The sequence below is a fragment of the Lissotriton vulgaris genome, chromosome 2_2 (genome assembly GCF_964263255.1).
Source record: "Lissotriton vulgaris chromosome 2_2, aLisVul1.2, whole genome shotgun sequence".
Taxonomy (NCBI): Eukaryota; Metazoa; Chordata; class Amphibia; order Caudata; family Salamandridae; genus Lissotriton; species Lissotriton vulgaris.
In genome coordinates this window covers 28,887,022-28,900,122 of record NC_141688.1, presented here as the reverse complement: position 1 = coordinate 28,900,122, position 13,101 = coordinate 28,887,022, and the positions used below count along the sequence as shown (strand labels likewise).

The window sequence follows — 13,101 nt, the reverse complement described above, 5'->3', positions numbered from 1 at the left end:
TCTTTATTTGCGAATTCGCAATTTCCAATGCATTCCTATGGGCCAGGAGGCCCATAGGAATGATAGTGCAATAATTCTCAAATTGTGAATTCGCAATTTGAGAATTATTTCAAGGGTGCAGGGGTGTCTCAAAGACACCCTGCTGCACCCCTGAAATTTACATGTGTGTGCATGTGGCGCACATACATGCCCTATGGGCATGTATGTGCGTCACATGCCACCCTTACAAATGCCAAATAGGGCATTTTTAAAAGAAATCGCAAATTACCACCAACTACAAGTTGGTGGTAATTTGCGATTTCTTAACCCAAATTCGCAAATTTAAATTGCTACATAAATTGCATTTAAGGAATCGCAAAAATTGCGATTCCTTAAATGCTATGGCAAAATAAGGAATCACAATTTTTTGCGATTCCTTAAATTGCGATTTTTTCATACATTCAAAATCATGCTAAAAGGCCGTTTGCGAGTCGCAAAAGCCTTGATACATCTGGCCTTAGGTACCGTAATACTGTGCAAAAAGCACAAAAGTGCAGGATCAACAGGGGTCCCAGTGGTAATTCCTGTAATGTAGTTTAATGAAGACAGGCAGCAGGTGGCTTAGTGAACTTGCGTTTATTTGCATATAAGAACTTCTATACCGAGGAGCGCCGGCCGGCGCTCTGCTCCGTGTAATTACCAGCGCTCAACTGGATGCGCGCGCATCCGGCACCAACATGGCCGTCGCACGTCACGCTCGCGTGACGTGCGTAGACTAGAACGCTACATATCTCCCCCTTTTTCCAATGTCTTAATAGTCACTTACATGTCGTTGTCCATCTCAAAATCTCGAAATCTGGAGGGTCTTACCACTTGCCTTCCACTCCTGGTTATTCTACCAGAGTTCTCTTGCGTGCCTTGTAACTGCGTTCCACTTCCTGTCATGTGTTCACTTACTGCTCCATCGCCGTTGGTCTCTTCTCCCAACTGGTCCTTCTCTGCTCCTTGCCTCTCAGTTCCTTCTTCCCTTACTCGCGCCCTCTCCGCACTTGCTCCATTGCCTTGTTCACTTCCACTTTGTCCACTGTCTACGTTCAATTCATCCAAGTCTTCACTCTCGGTTCCAAATCGTTCCCATCTCAATATCTTGTTGCATCGGGCCATGCGGTCCTGTGACCACACATTACCATCGCTCAGCAAAGCCGCTCGATCATATACTTCCTTGACTTGCATCGGCTTGCTATACTTGCTGTCTCCTTTCTTTTGTAGAGTGGCTAGCTTTACTCTCACCCACTCTCCTTTTTCCAAGCCAGTCTCTTTCACATTTCTCCGTTTGTTGTAGTGGTTTGTGTAGATTGTTTGTGCTCTCTCAAGATTGGCTCTTACTACTGCAGGGGACCATTCGCTGGTTACCACCTTTTCCTTCCAAATCCTGTTGTCATGCGTGAAGGGTTCACGTCCTCTCAATATTTGAAACGGGCTGTACCCCGTGCCTGTGGGAGTTATTCTGTAGGCCCACACCATGTTCTCTAATGCTTTCTCCCAGTGCTTGTTGCTGGATATGGCAGCTTGTATGGCTCCCATCACTACTCTGTTAAAGCGTTCTACTAGGCCATTGCCAGCTGGGTGGTAAATTGCAGTGTGTCTGGTGGTGATGCCATTTCTCGCCATAAATTGATTCCATCTCTCCGATGTGAACTGTGGCCCATTATCGCTTAAGATGATCTTGGGAATTCCTTCCCTTGTGAACGTTTCGGACAGGAACTTCAGGATGTTCTCGGTGTCCATGGACTCTCCCACCTTCAACTCTGGCCACTTGGAGTATCTATCAATGAGTACACACACATATTTCTGCATGCCCTGATCATCTAGTACTGGTCCTAAAATGTCTATGGACAGCTCTTCCCACGGGTTGGATGGAGAATCGAACTTTCCAAGAGCTGGGCGAAGTGGTTTCAATGTCTTGTCGGCTCCTTGGCATTGTGGACACTCCCGGACATGCCTTTCTGCTCTTATGTCCATACCTGGCCACCAGTAGTTTTGTTTCGATCGGGCCTTGAGTTTACCTATGCCCAGATGGCCTTCATGTAGCAAGTCCAGTAACTTGTTGATGAGGTTCCTTGGGGGAATCACCTTGTCTCCTCTGTAGATGAATATCCCCTTGTCTCCTATTGGCAGTTCCTCCTTCACTTCGTAATATGGCCGGATACTCGTCTTCATGTTTCTCTTGTCTGGCCATCCTTGTATGACGTGCATCTTCACTTCCTTTATATCGGTGTCCTCTTCATATGCTTCTGTCCATTCTTGTTGACTGATCAACTTCTCCTGGTCTTCTAAGAGAGCTACCATCTCCCCTCTGTCTGCAGGGTCTTCCTCTCCGGGTTCCATGGCCGCTGCTCTACTCAAGTAGTCCGCCACTCGGTTCCGGTTCCCCGGGATGTACTCCACGTCGTACCTGAATTCAAGCAACTTTAAGGACATTTTGGATATCCTGGGTGTGGCGCTGGCATGTCCGCACGATGTCAATACCTTTACCAACGGCTTGTGGTCGGTCTTGAGCAGGAACCGGGTACCCCACAAGAATTGCCGGAACCTCGCCGTGGCCCATACTACCGCTAGCATCTCTTTCTCAATGACGCTGTATTTGCTTTCGGTATCCGTCAATGCTCTAGATGCGAAGCTGATTGTCTCCATGTCCCCTCTTCCTCGGTCTTGCATGAGCACAGCGCCCAGCCCTTTTTCACTTGCGTCGGTGGTGAGCACCGTGTTGCCCTGTGGGTCGTACCCCTTGAGCGGTATGGCTCCTGTGACATCCTTTTTGATGGTTTCAAACTCTGCTTGGGCTTCCGGTGTCCACTGGAACGCCGTGCTCTCCCTGGTCAGCAACCTCATGTTGTAAGTCTTGGAGGCGAAGTGTACCACGAATTTACTATAGTACTCCGCCATTCCCAAGAACGACCTGACTTCTTCCTTGTTCTTGGGGGGTGGTGCTTCAGCAATGGCTTTTACGTTTTCCACCTTTGGTGTGACCCCTTGTTGTCCAATTTCATGGCCTAGGTATGTCACCGATTGTAGGCCCAAACGGCATTTCGACCATTCTGCTGTGAGGCCCTTGATTTCCAGTGTCTGTAGCACTTTCTCTAGTTTCCGGTCATGATCCTTCCTATCACACCCCATCACTAGAATGTCATCCTGGAAGTAATGGACTCCCTCACAGCCCCTGAATAGTTGGTGCATCATCTTTTGGAAGACTGCCGCCGCCGAGGCCAGCCCGAACGGCATGCGACAGAACCGGTAGCACCCAAACGGGGTGATGAAGGATGTGAGGCTTTTGCTGTCTGGGTGCAGTGCTATTTGGTGGTAGGCCGAGGTCAAGTCAATAGTGGAGTACCACTTTACTCCTCTGGTCTTGGCTAGCATCTCCTCGATTCTGGGAAGGGGAAATTTCTCCACTACTATGTTTTTATTCAGTTCTCTCAGGTCCACACAGAGCCTGACCTTCCCATTGGGCTTCATTACGACTACTAAGGGCGCCAGCCATTCAACGCAGGTGACCGGTTCTATTATACCTTTCCTCTCCAATTCTTGAAGTTCCGTCTGGACTGCTTCCCTCACAGCTATTGGTACGTTTCTCACCTTGTGTGCAACTGGGATGGCTCCTTCCTTAAGCACGATCTTATGTTGAAACTTCTCCATTCTCCCCACAGTGCCTCCAAACACCTTCGGATAGTGCTCTTTCCATCTGTTCATGTCCGGCCATTCCTCCTGTTCTGTGAGTAGGATTTGTTCCTTCCCTCCGGGATCTAGTTTTATACCCAGGTCGCCTTGGTCCAACCATCCTAGTACGGATGGTCCTTTTTCCGCTACGTATAGCTTGCACCATGCTGATCGGTCTCTGAACTCAAACAACAGGCGTCGGAATCCCAACATGGGGATACGATCTCCATTGTATGTGACAGGTCGAATGTCTAATTTCTCCAAATCTGGGCCCAGCTGGGGTTGGAACTCTGCTTCCCACACTGCCCGTTGAACAATGGTGAATGGAGATCCGGTGTCTGCCACCACTGTGATGGTGATGCCGCCCATGGACATGTCTAGAACAGGTTTGGTCGACCGCTTCCCGTCCACGCTCAGTACCTGGTCGTATATGCATAAGACGGTGACCACTTCTTCTTCTGTGGCTTCCTCCAGGTCTTCCTCCCCTTGCTCTACGTATTTCACCATTCCCTTTTGTTGTTTCTTCCGACACACTTTCTCGTAGTGGCCCACGATGCCGCAGTGTAGGCATTTGGCCCGGAACGCTGGACACCTCCTATCATGTGCTTCATGGGACCAACTTCCGCACCTGTAACACGTTTTCTTGCTTTCGTTGATCGCCGGTTTCCCTTGCCATCTGTTGGTTCCCTTGGCTCCTGGTGGCTTGCTTTTCTGGTCTTTACGGTGTTCCTCTTCTTGTATCCTGTTCACCATGGTTGGGGTGGCCGCTTCCTTCTTAGTCGCATTCGCGCACCTCCGTGCGAGTTCCGCTCTCTTTACAATGACTAGCACATCTTTGAGCGTGGTGTCGCCGCTCGCCCACAGCTTGTCTTGTATGTTTGCACTCGTGGTGTGCATGACAATCTGGTCTTTGATGAACTCATCTTCCCACAGTGCGTATTTGCACGTGGCCGCTAGTTTCCTCAGGGCGGCTACGTATTCCTCGATAGTTTCTCCCGCCTTTTGTTTCCTTTGCTGGAAATTGTATCTGTCCACCGAGACGCAGATGGTGGGTCGATATCGTTCATCTAGGTCTTCCACTGCATGTGCATATACATCATCATCGGTGTCTTCTCTCTTTTTCGGTACTAGACTTTTGTAGATTCTGAGTCCCTCCGGACCCAGATTCAGCAACAGAATACGTTTCTTTCTTTGAGGGGTGAACTTTTCTTCATTTTCATCTTCCAGGACCCCTATGAAATTGTCTATGTATTCTTTCCAGTCCTCCCACTTCATCAGTGGTTCCCCTGGTTTCGGCAGGAATTGCACTGGCGCTATTGCATACCCTGCCGGTGTGCTCATCTTTACTTCCCTGGTGGCTATTATGTCGGTGCTTTTGCCAGTGGGGCTGCCTGGGGTGTTGTCCTTGAACTCTGTACTGATATCTTCTTGGGGACTCTTAATGTTGGTCCCCTCCTCCTCCTCTTTGGTAGCCAGCGCTACTTCTCCCTGGCTTCAGTACTCCGGAATGCCACGCGCGTGTCCTGTTGCTTGCAGGGTGGTCACGCCGCTACTCTGGCCTATTCGCCGCCTCTGTGCTGCGCTGTGGCACTGCCACGCTCCTCGGTTTCTCCGTACCTCTGGTGTGTCCTGCCGTGTCTCGGTGTTTCCTTTACGTCGGCTGGGCAGTGCCCAGTGGATCCTGCTCGTGTCTGAGTGGGCCCGGTGGCTGTGTCCAGGTCCTCCTGTGCCTCGTGGCTGCCACGTGGGGTCGACGATCCTAATTGTGCTCTTTGTGGTCGTCTGGCAGTGTCTCCCGACCTCGTCGCCACTGTAATGTAGTTTAATGAAGACAGGCAGCAGGTGGCTTAGTGAACTTGCGTTTATTTGCATATAAGAACTTCTATACCGAGGAGCGCCGGCCGGCGCTCTGCTTCGTGTAATTACCAGCGCTCAACTGGATGCGCGCGCATCCGGCGCCAACATGGCCGTCGCACGTCACGCTCGCGTGACGTGCGTAGACTAGAACGCTACAATTCCTCATTCTAAATCTTCCAAACAGTTCTTCTAGCTGCTACTCTGGTCCCATTGGTAATTCCTGATTCTTAGTCCACAGCTACATCTCTGTTCATACATCCACTACACTCCAAATCAAAACACATAGGTAAAGGACATTATAATTTAAAATGCCAATACCTCTCTCAAACGCTAAGAAATATGAGACCTATTCCTTTGCCCCTAGCAAAGCCGGTAAGTCTAGTCTTTGTGCATGCAATGCTAACAACTTCGGTTCAAGCCTGCGTTCGCTCATTGAAACGAGAGCCAATTACTTTGCTATTGCTTGTTGAACGCGCCTGCCCCCTAAACATGCAGCTAAAGCTGAGCTCTGAACGGGGACGGGTGATGGGCGACCACGAACCGGCGCCACTTACATGCATGTTGCTCCGTCACGGGCATGCTGCTCGGAGGGGACAGTAGGAGTTATATTAGATGTGTGAGCTAAAACACCACAGGCGTTTGTCTTCCTGCCAGCTGGACAGTATCACGCCACATCGGTTATGTGCAGTACAACACAATTGCGAAAACTGCGGTAGGAAATGCTGTATTAAAAAAAGTAGGTACCTTAAGCCAGGCCTTGACTTTTCTGGCCAACAGCGTTTTGCTTGCTGGCACTTGCTTGCCTTTCCCATTCTAAACACAGGCCTGCACGTCCATGCATGCACAGCGCGGCACGAAACGCTCAGAGTAAAGTGTAGTTTGGTAAATGCATTTTAAATTATTCATTTCTGATTCCTTGTGCATGCTATGCCATCGCCGCGCACGCCTTCCCCGATCCCTGACAGCTTTTGTGGGGGAGGGCAGCTGAAGCAGAGCAGTCTGTACTGCAGCACTGCTGCTGCACCTCCTCCCGACTACATGAAATTTAAATAATCTCGGCTGCACGTCCTGCGCTGCTGCAGGAGCGCCCAGAGCAGCTCCCGGCGAGCCCGGCCGTGGGGGAGGGACAGGGCGTGATTCAAGCACCGCCTTCCCCGGCAGCAGCTGCGCTCCGACAGGGGCTGCCATTGCATGAGCGTGTCCGGAAAGCGCCTACCTCTGGGACTGTGCTAGCCCCGCTGACCCGATTGAGAGCACTGCGGCCCCACCCCCGGCGGTCGGTGGCGGAGCCGTGCCCTGCTAGGAAGGGGCTTCCCCTGACATCCCGTGGGCTCGGATTGGTCCTGGTCAGCGCCTGTTCTTCTGGTCTCTCCCGGGCTGCAAGATCCTCCAGCGTTCGCCTCTCAGTGGGATTTCTCTTGTCCGAATTGTGGCGAGGGAGCATCGCTGGCTGCCGGGCCGAGGGTGTGCGCGGAGTTGTGACGGGGCAGCCCTCCGGGATACGCACAGATCGGCGCCTCCGCCTCCTGCTCCCGGGCTGGGCAGGCCCCTCTGAAGGTTATCTGCGCCGGGAGGCCCAGCGGACTCGGGTGGCAACAGCTCTGGTAACCGGACGGAGAGGACCCGCGCTCTGGAAATGAAACCCATGCGGCAGGAAATGAATTCGTGCAGGAATCCTTGAGGCGCTTAAAACCTGCACTCCGCCTATCTGCAGATACGGAAGGGCTGGATAAACATCTGAACAAAAGAGGCAGCCTCGAGCCAGGGGATGGCTACTTACCGCTGAACGATACACAGGTGAGTGTAACCTATGCGGAGTGCCACTCAACACAGGCCCAAGCACTGATTGGCTCTTTAGTACCCCTAGGCGTCAGGCACGGGTCAGTGTGGCTATGCTGATTACCACTCAACATAGGCCCTTATGGTCGGACACGAGGGTCAGGATAATCTGAGCCGAGTCGCAAATGCCGAAGGGTTGTTAACTACCCCTGAACGTTAGACACAAGTTAGTATGTACTCTGGGAGGTTACCATTCAACCCAGAGTCAAATCCAGAAGGGTTGCTAACTACCCCTTTTCGTCTGGCACAAGTATGTATATGATCTTGCTGGTTACCATTCAACACAGACCCAAATACAGCGGGGTCAGCTACCAATCCTTGACCATTAGACACAGGCCATTATATGCTCCTGCAGAAAGCCTCTCAACACAGACCCTAGTACAGCAGGATTGCTACCTACGCCTGCCTATTAGACACAGACAAGTGTGTGTCCCTGCTGATTACCACCCAGCACAGACCCAGGTCTGTGTATGTCCCTTCTGATTACCACTCAACACAGACCCATATAGAGTAGGACTGCTACCTACTCCTGACCAATAGTCACAGACCCATATAGAGTAGGACTGCTACCTACTCCTGACCAATAGTCACAGACCCATATAGAGTAGGACTGCTACCTACTCCTGACCAATAGTCACAGACCCATATAGAGTAGGACTGCTACCTACTCCTGACGATTAGACACAGACCAGTGTGTGCCCCTGCTGATTACCACTCTGCACAGACCCAGTTTTGAATAGCCGCTTCTGCCCACAGCCGAATGTTAGCCTCGGGTCAGTATGCTGTCCTGCTAATGGTCACTGAATACAATTCACAGACCCATACAAGAGGAGGTGCTGCCAACAGAACTGACAAGCAGCCTGCTGGATTCATTCTACATGCCGCCTTTGATTGACTCAGGTTTGCCAACACTGTCAATAGTAATATCGGGACTCCACAGCCCGAATGTGGTTAAGTGTCGCCTCACTCCTACCAAAGAGTACCTCATGGAGAGCAACGGAGCCCCATCCTCCGCGATTGATTTGTGAGAGACCCCCGCCCTATCATTCATGGTGCCCTTAACATTTCTCACCTGTCCTGAGGAAGACCCCGCGAGTAAGGTTCAAGATACCTAATGTGGTCGACACTTGAACTTTTGCCAATCCATTCAACAGTATGAATATACTGTTAACTCGTGTGTTTCATGGCGATTGTGTTTAAATTCTGTGTACTTTGAGGAAATTGTACCTGACCATCCGGCATGTGAATAATATATGCCTGAATTGTTTGTGATTTTATGTCCCCACCCCTAACTATATTTTTCACCACCACATCTCTCGCACTCCCACCCCCCTTCCGGGCTTCTTTACTCTGAAATCAGTTACCCTGTTAGGTTGACTTAAAGATTTGTTCTTTGCATTGATGCTTATATCCATTGTGATTAAAGAACATTGGAATAATATCTGTTTTGTTCATTTAAATCTTGGATGCTATGTTGATCTTTCGATTTCTTCATCCCTCCCTTTTGTATGAATGTTACGAATACACTGGGACCGCTCTAGTATATACTGCCGACCACTGACCAGCAGATTCAGGTCAATATATATTCAACAGGTTCAGACCCGATCCGGACGGTGGGATTTCTACCTAGCACTGAACACCAGGCACATGCCCACTTCCTCAGGCTGGCTTCCCCTGAACAGTAAACAAAGGCCCTCCCCTCACAGATCTGTGTGGGCGGTCGTCTCCCACGTAATATCAAGTGCCCGAGAGGGTGGAGTACAGGTTCTGCTTTGTGGAATTAGTGAGTTCCTTACAATCTTGTACTAGACGCAGACACGAACGCGAGGGTTGTTGCCTCCCAACAGCAGGTGGACTGCCATACCCTTTCCGAAAACCTAGGAGCTGTTACTGCAGGACAGCAGCGCGGACTAGATCTGTGGGCAGGTGCAGGCCCTGTGCACCTTCTAAGTTCGTCATGTAAAGCCGGCCGAGGAAGGCTCTGGAGCAGGTACGGACCATACTCTGAAGTCCTGTGCTTGGTGAACGCTTCAACAATTGCTTCGGAGCCGTACGGTTTTAAAATAATAATCACAAAGAACTGCTGTCCACTGAAAAACAGGCCCCTGCCTGAACACTTCCTACTACCATGCACAACAACAAAAAATGACGCATCCGTTCTTGAAATCGAGAGATTGGTTAACTTTCTATGGCAGGTACAATTCATGCCATTGCCTGTCTATGTTGGACTGCCAGACGGCAGTGTCAGAACAGTTCGCTCGACAACTGGAAGGTTGTTAGCAGCCACTTGCTGTTATGCCCTTCCCCCCTCTCTCGTTGAAACTGAAAGAAGGGTTGATTACCACGCAACAGAATTAATGGACCTACTATGCTTTAATGGAGTTAGTGACCACTCGCATGCAGACTGGTTTGTTCCCATCTCTGTCTCGCCCTCGGTGGCATACGCCAGTGGCCAGTCTGTTCCGAGGTCTACTGCAAAGCAGCAAAGGCCAGCGTGACATCTCTCTGGCTACCACTCAGCAGCAGAGCCCGGCTTCTTCCTATCTCTGGCAACCGCTCTGTAGCAGGGGCTGGCCTTTTCACATCTGTCAAAGATGAAATGGGGTTGGGCCCATATACAGGTGAACAAAGCTGGGCCGCATAAATAATGCATACAGAAAAAGGGAGGCCTTGCCCGCTAGTTTCAATGATTGTTCAGTAGAGATAGACTTGAAAATTCAGTCACATCCTACAAATAACTGAGTGCTCAGCAGCACAGACTGGCCTGGTCCCAGTTTAGAAGTCGGGCACAAAACCTTAGCAGAAGCCATCGCTACTGGTCCGCAGCAGAGGTCAGCCTGTTGCCTCTTGGGTCCCGCTCAGCAGCAGAGGCCGGCGTGTCCCTCTCTCTACTGCTCAGCGGCCTTCCCTTTCCGACTACCGCTCAGCAGCAGAGGCCGGCGTGTCCCCCTCTCTACTGCTCAGCGGCCTTCCCTTTCCGACTACTCCTCCGCAGCGGAGGCGGGCGCTCCCAGTCCCTGCTGCTCAAAAGCCTTTTCTTTCCGACTACCGCTCAGCAGCAGAGGCCCTGCTGCCGGCGTGTCCCCCTCTCTACTGCTCAGCGGCCTTCCCTTTCCGACTACTGCTCCGCAGCGGAGGCGGGCGCTCCCAGTCCCTGCTGTTCAGCAGCTTTTTCTTTCCGACTACCTCTCAGCAGCGAAGGCCGGGCCTCTCTGGCTGCCGCGCAGCAGCAGAGGCGGGCGCCCCCGGCCCTGCTGCTCAGCAGCCCGGTTTGCGTTCCTACCACCTCTCAGCGGCGGAGGGGGGAAGGGGGTGGGGCGCCTCCGTCTCCACTGCTCGGGAGCCTGGTCTTCGTTCCGACTGGCGCTCAGCAGCAGAGCCCGGCTGCGGTCCGAGCTGTAGCCGTCTCCCTCGAGCTGTCAGTGCCCCAGCTGGAAGTGACTCGTGTTTTGTAAGCAGCGTGCTGTCATTGGGAACAAAGGCTTGGGATTAAATAAGGGTGATGTATCCGCCATATCTGAGATAGCGTGATGCTATATGAGCCGTATGTTGTGGGCTAAAATACCGCACGGCGCGGTGAGGAGGGGTCTCTGTGGGCAGCTGCTTTAGACGAGGCGGTGGTGCCTCGGGTGATTTGTATGCCCACATTGGACAGTGTGGGCAGCATGGGCTGCTCTTACGTGCGTAGCCGTCCACAACCATGCGTGTTTATATCCCTCTGTGCACGGTTAGGGCACGTGTATCTAACCCCCTCTTAAGTGTCAATGTAGCCCCCATCGCATTGTGCTCTCGTGTGCACGACTGTTTCTGCCCCTAGACATGGGTGCCTGTAGCCCGGCCTCCGGTGCATCTGTCGGCCTCCTGCTCTGCCCTGCCACATTGCATCTGCTCCTCTTCCTCCGGCCTGTTTTTGCATCTGTCTCTGTATATCTGCTCTTTCCTGTCTTCTGCCCCATGTCCGGCCACGTGTTCGCGGGCTTCGGCCTGCACATCCGCTCTTGTGATCCTGTGAGGCAATGTTCAGATTATAGTCGGGATCTTTAGTTGTACTGTTAATGACGTGCTTCTCTCAGTAAGGTTAACTTGTGGGTAAATCCGCCTGTTTCATCACATACCCGCCAGACTCCAGTGCACATCTTCAAAGAGCAGACCTGGATATACCCTCCCATCTGAACCTGTGCCAAAATCACATTTCATTCCACGTGTGCCAGTTCTGTTCCTCATCCTGTAGTTCATAGGTTTTAAACCCTCATTATGTATAGCGCACGTTTTTGTACCCGTTCCCGCGTGTGCAGATTTCTCACTGCTCATGTGTTTTGTTTTAAATATTTTTCCTGTGAGCTTGTCGCGCTATGTTTGTGTATGTCATTCCCGCCGCAGTGTGTCTGTGCATCACTCCGTAGATAGGACTTGTTTGTGCCCTCCATAGTATGTGTCCTTGAATCTCTTCTGCTTCTGAGTTTGTGGCCCTAGGCAGGGACTGCACGCTCCCCGTCCTCGTGTATGTATGGATTCACCTCATTCGCTGCCAGGGTTGGAAGATATATACAAAGGCACACATTGCAGCCTTCACCGTTAAGTGACTGTGTGTGCATCGCCTCTGCTCTTAAGCAGGAATCCTAGGTTTCCACTCCCTGTGTGTGTCTTTGTATCACGTCCTCTCCTAAGGATATGTACCTTCGCAGACATCCCGTGCACCCATCCTTTGTTTGCCTTCTTATTTCTCCTGCTTCTGAGAATTTGTACCTAGGCAGGAATTGCAGGTTCCCACCACATGTGTCTTTGTATCTTCTCTTCTCCTGAGACATGTAGGTAGGCGGGCAGCACAGTCTCCCACCCCCTGTGTGTGTCTGTATCTCCTCTCCTGAAGATGTATATCTAGGCAGGAATCTCAACCCTTCTACCCACTTAGTGTGACTGTGTATCTCCTCAAGGTCTGTAAATGGGCACGAATCCGAGGCTCCCATCCCGTGTGTCTTTGTTGATCATCTTTTCCTGAAAATGTGTGCCTAGGCAGGACTCTCAGTCTCCCACCGAGTCTATTACCTCCTCACCTGAAGATGTGTATGCAGGTCTCAATCCAGACTCCCACTCCATATGTGTGTCTTTGTAGCTCATCTGCTGCTGAGAAAATGTACCTAAAAAAACAAGACACACAGATACTGGACGTAATGCAGAGCAAATCAAAAATTCACCCCCTGTCAAGAGATCTGGGTTAAATCCATACCACCACAGTTTAGACCCAGCCAAATGTAAATCAGTCTTGACCCAGTGCCTCATGGGATTAGTCCAGCCCGAACAGCCAAGCCTGGTTCTCCCTGGACCGGAAACAAGCATCCTAGGTCTGGTTTCTGGGCATCACTCTCCATCAGCCTGGCTAGCTTGAATCCAGTGGCAGAGTGAGGCTGGGAAACACGTCTGGGCATACCCGGCACACTTATGGCTAAATGTATGACATTGTTCTGCATTCTGCCCATTAATTGTTCTTTTTGCATTAGTCACCCCGAGTGGGACGGATAGTCCCAGACATGAGTCCTGTGGTCTCTATGCCAGTGGAGTCAAGCTAGCTTGGCTAATGAGGGGTGAAGCCCCGAAACCAGTCCTAGGATGCTTGTTTCCAGTCCAGATAGAACCTGGCTTTGCAGTTCGGGCTTGACTGTTCCCATAGAGAGCAGGGTCAAGACTGATTTGCATATGGCTGGGTTCAAA

At 51.2% G+C, this 13,101-nt stretch overlaps 1 protein-coding gene across 5 annotated transcripts in view; it reads left to right on the top strand.

Moving 5' to 3' along the window:
• Positions 1 to 6,688: 6,688 nt before the first annotated feature.
• The window catches only part of MYO9A (myosin IXA), a 1,208,318-nt gene continuing 1,201,905 nt past the window's right edge, over positions 6,689 to 13,101 (top strand). For 4 of the 5 annotated variants that reach the window (XM_086959231.1, XM_086959230.1, XM_086959229.1 and 1 more), the window contains exon 1: positions 6,689 to 7,350. The gene's annotated coding sequence lies outside the window, so the exon portion shown is untranslated. The remainder of the gene's footprint in view (positions 7,351 to 13,101) is intronic. The other variant, XM_086959232.1, reaches the window with a different exon arrangement.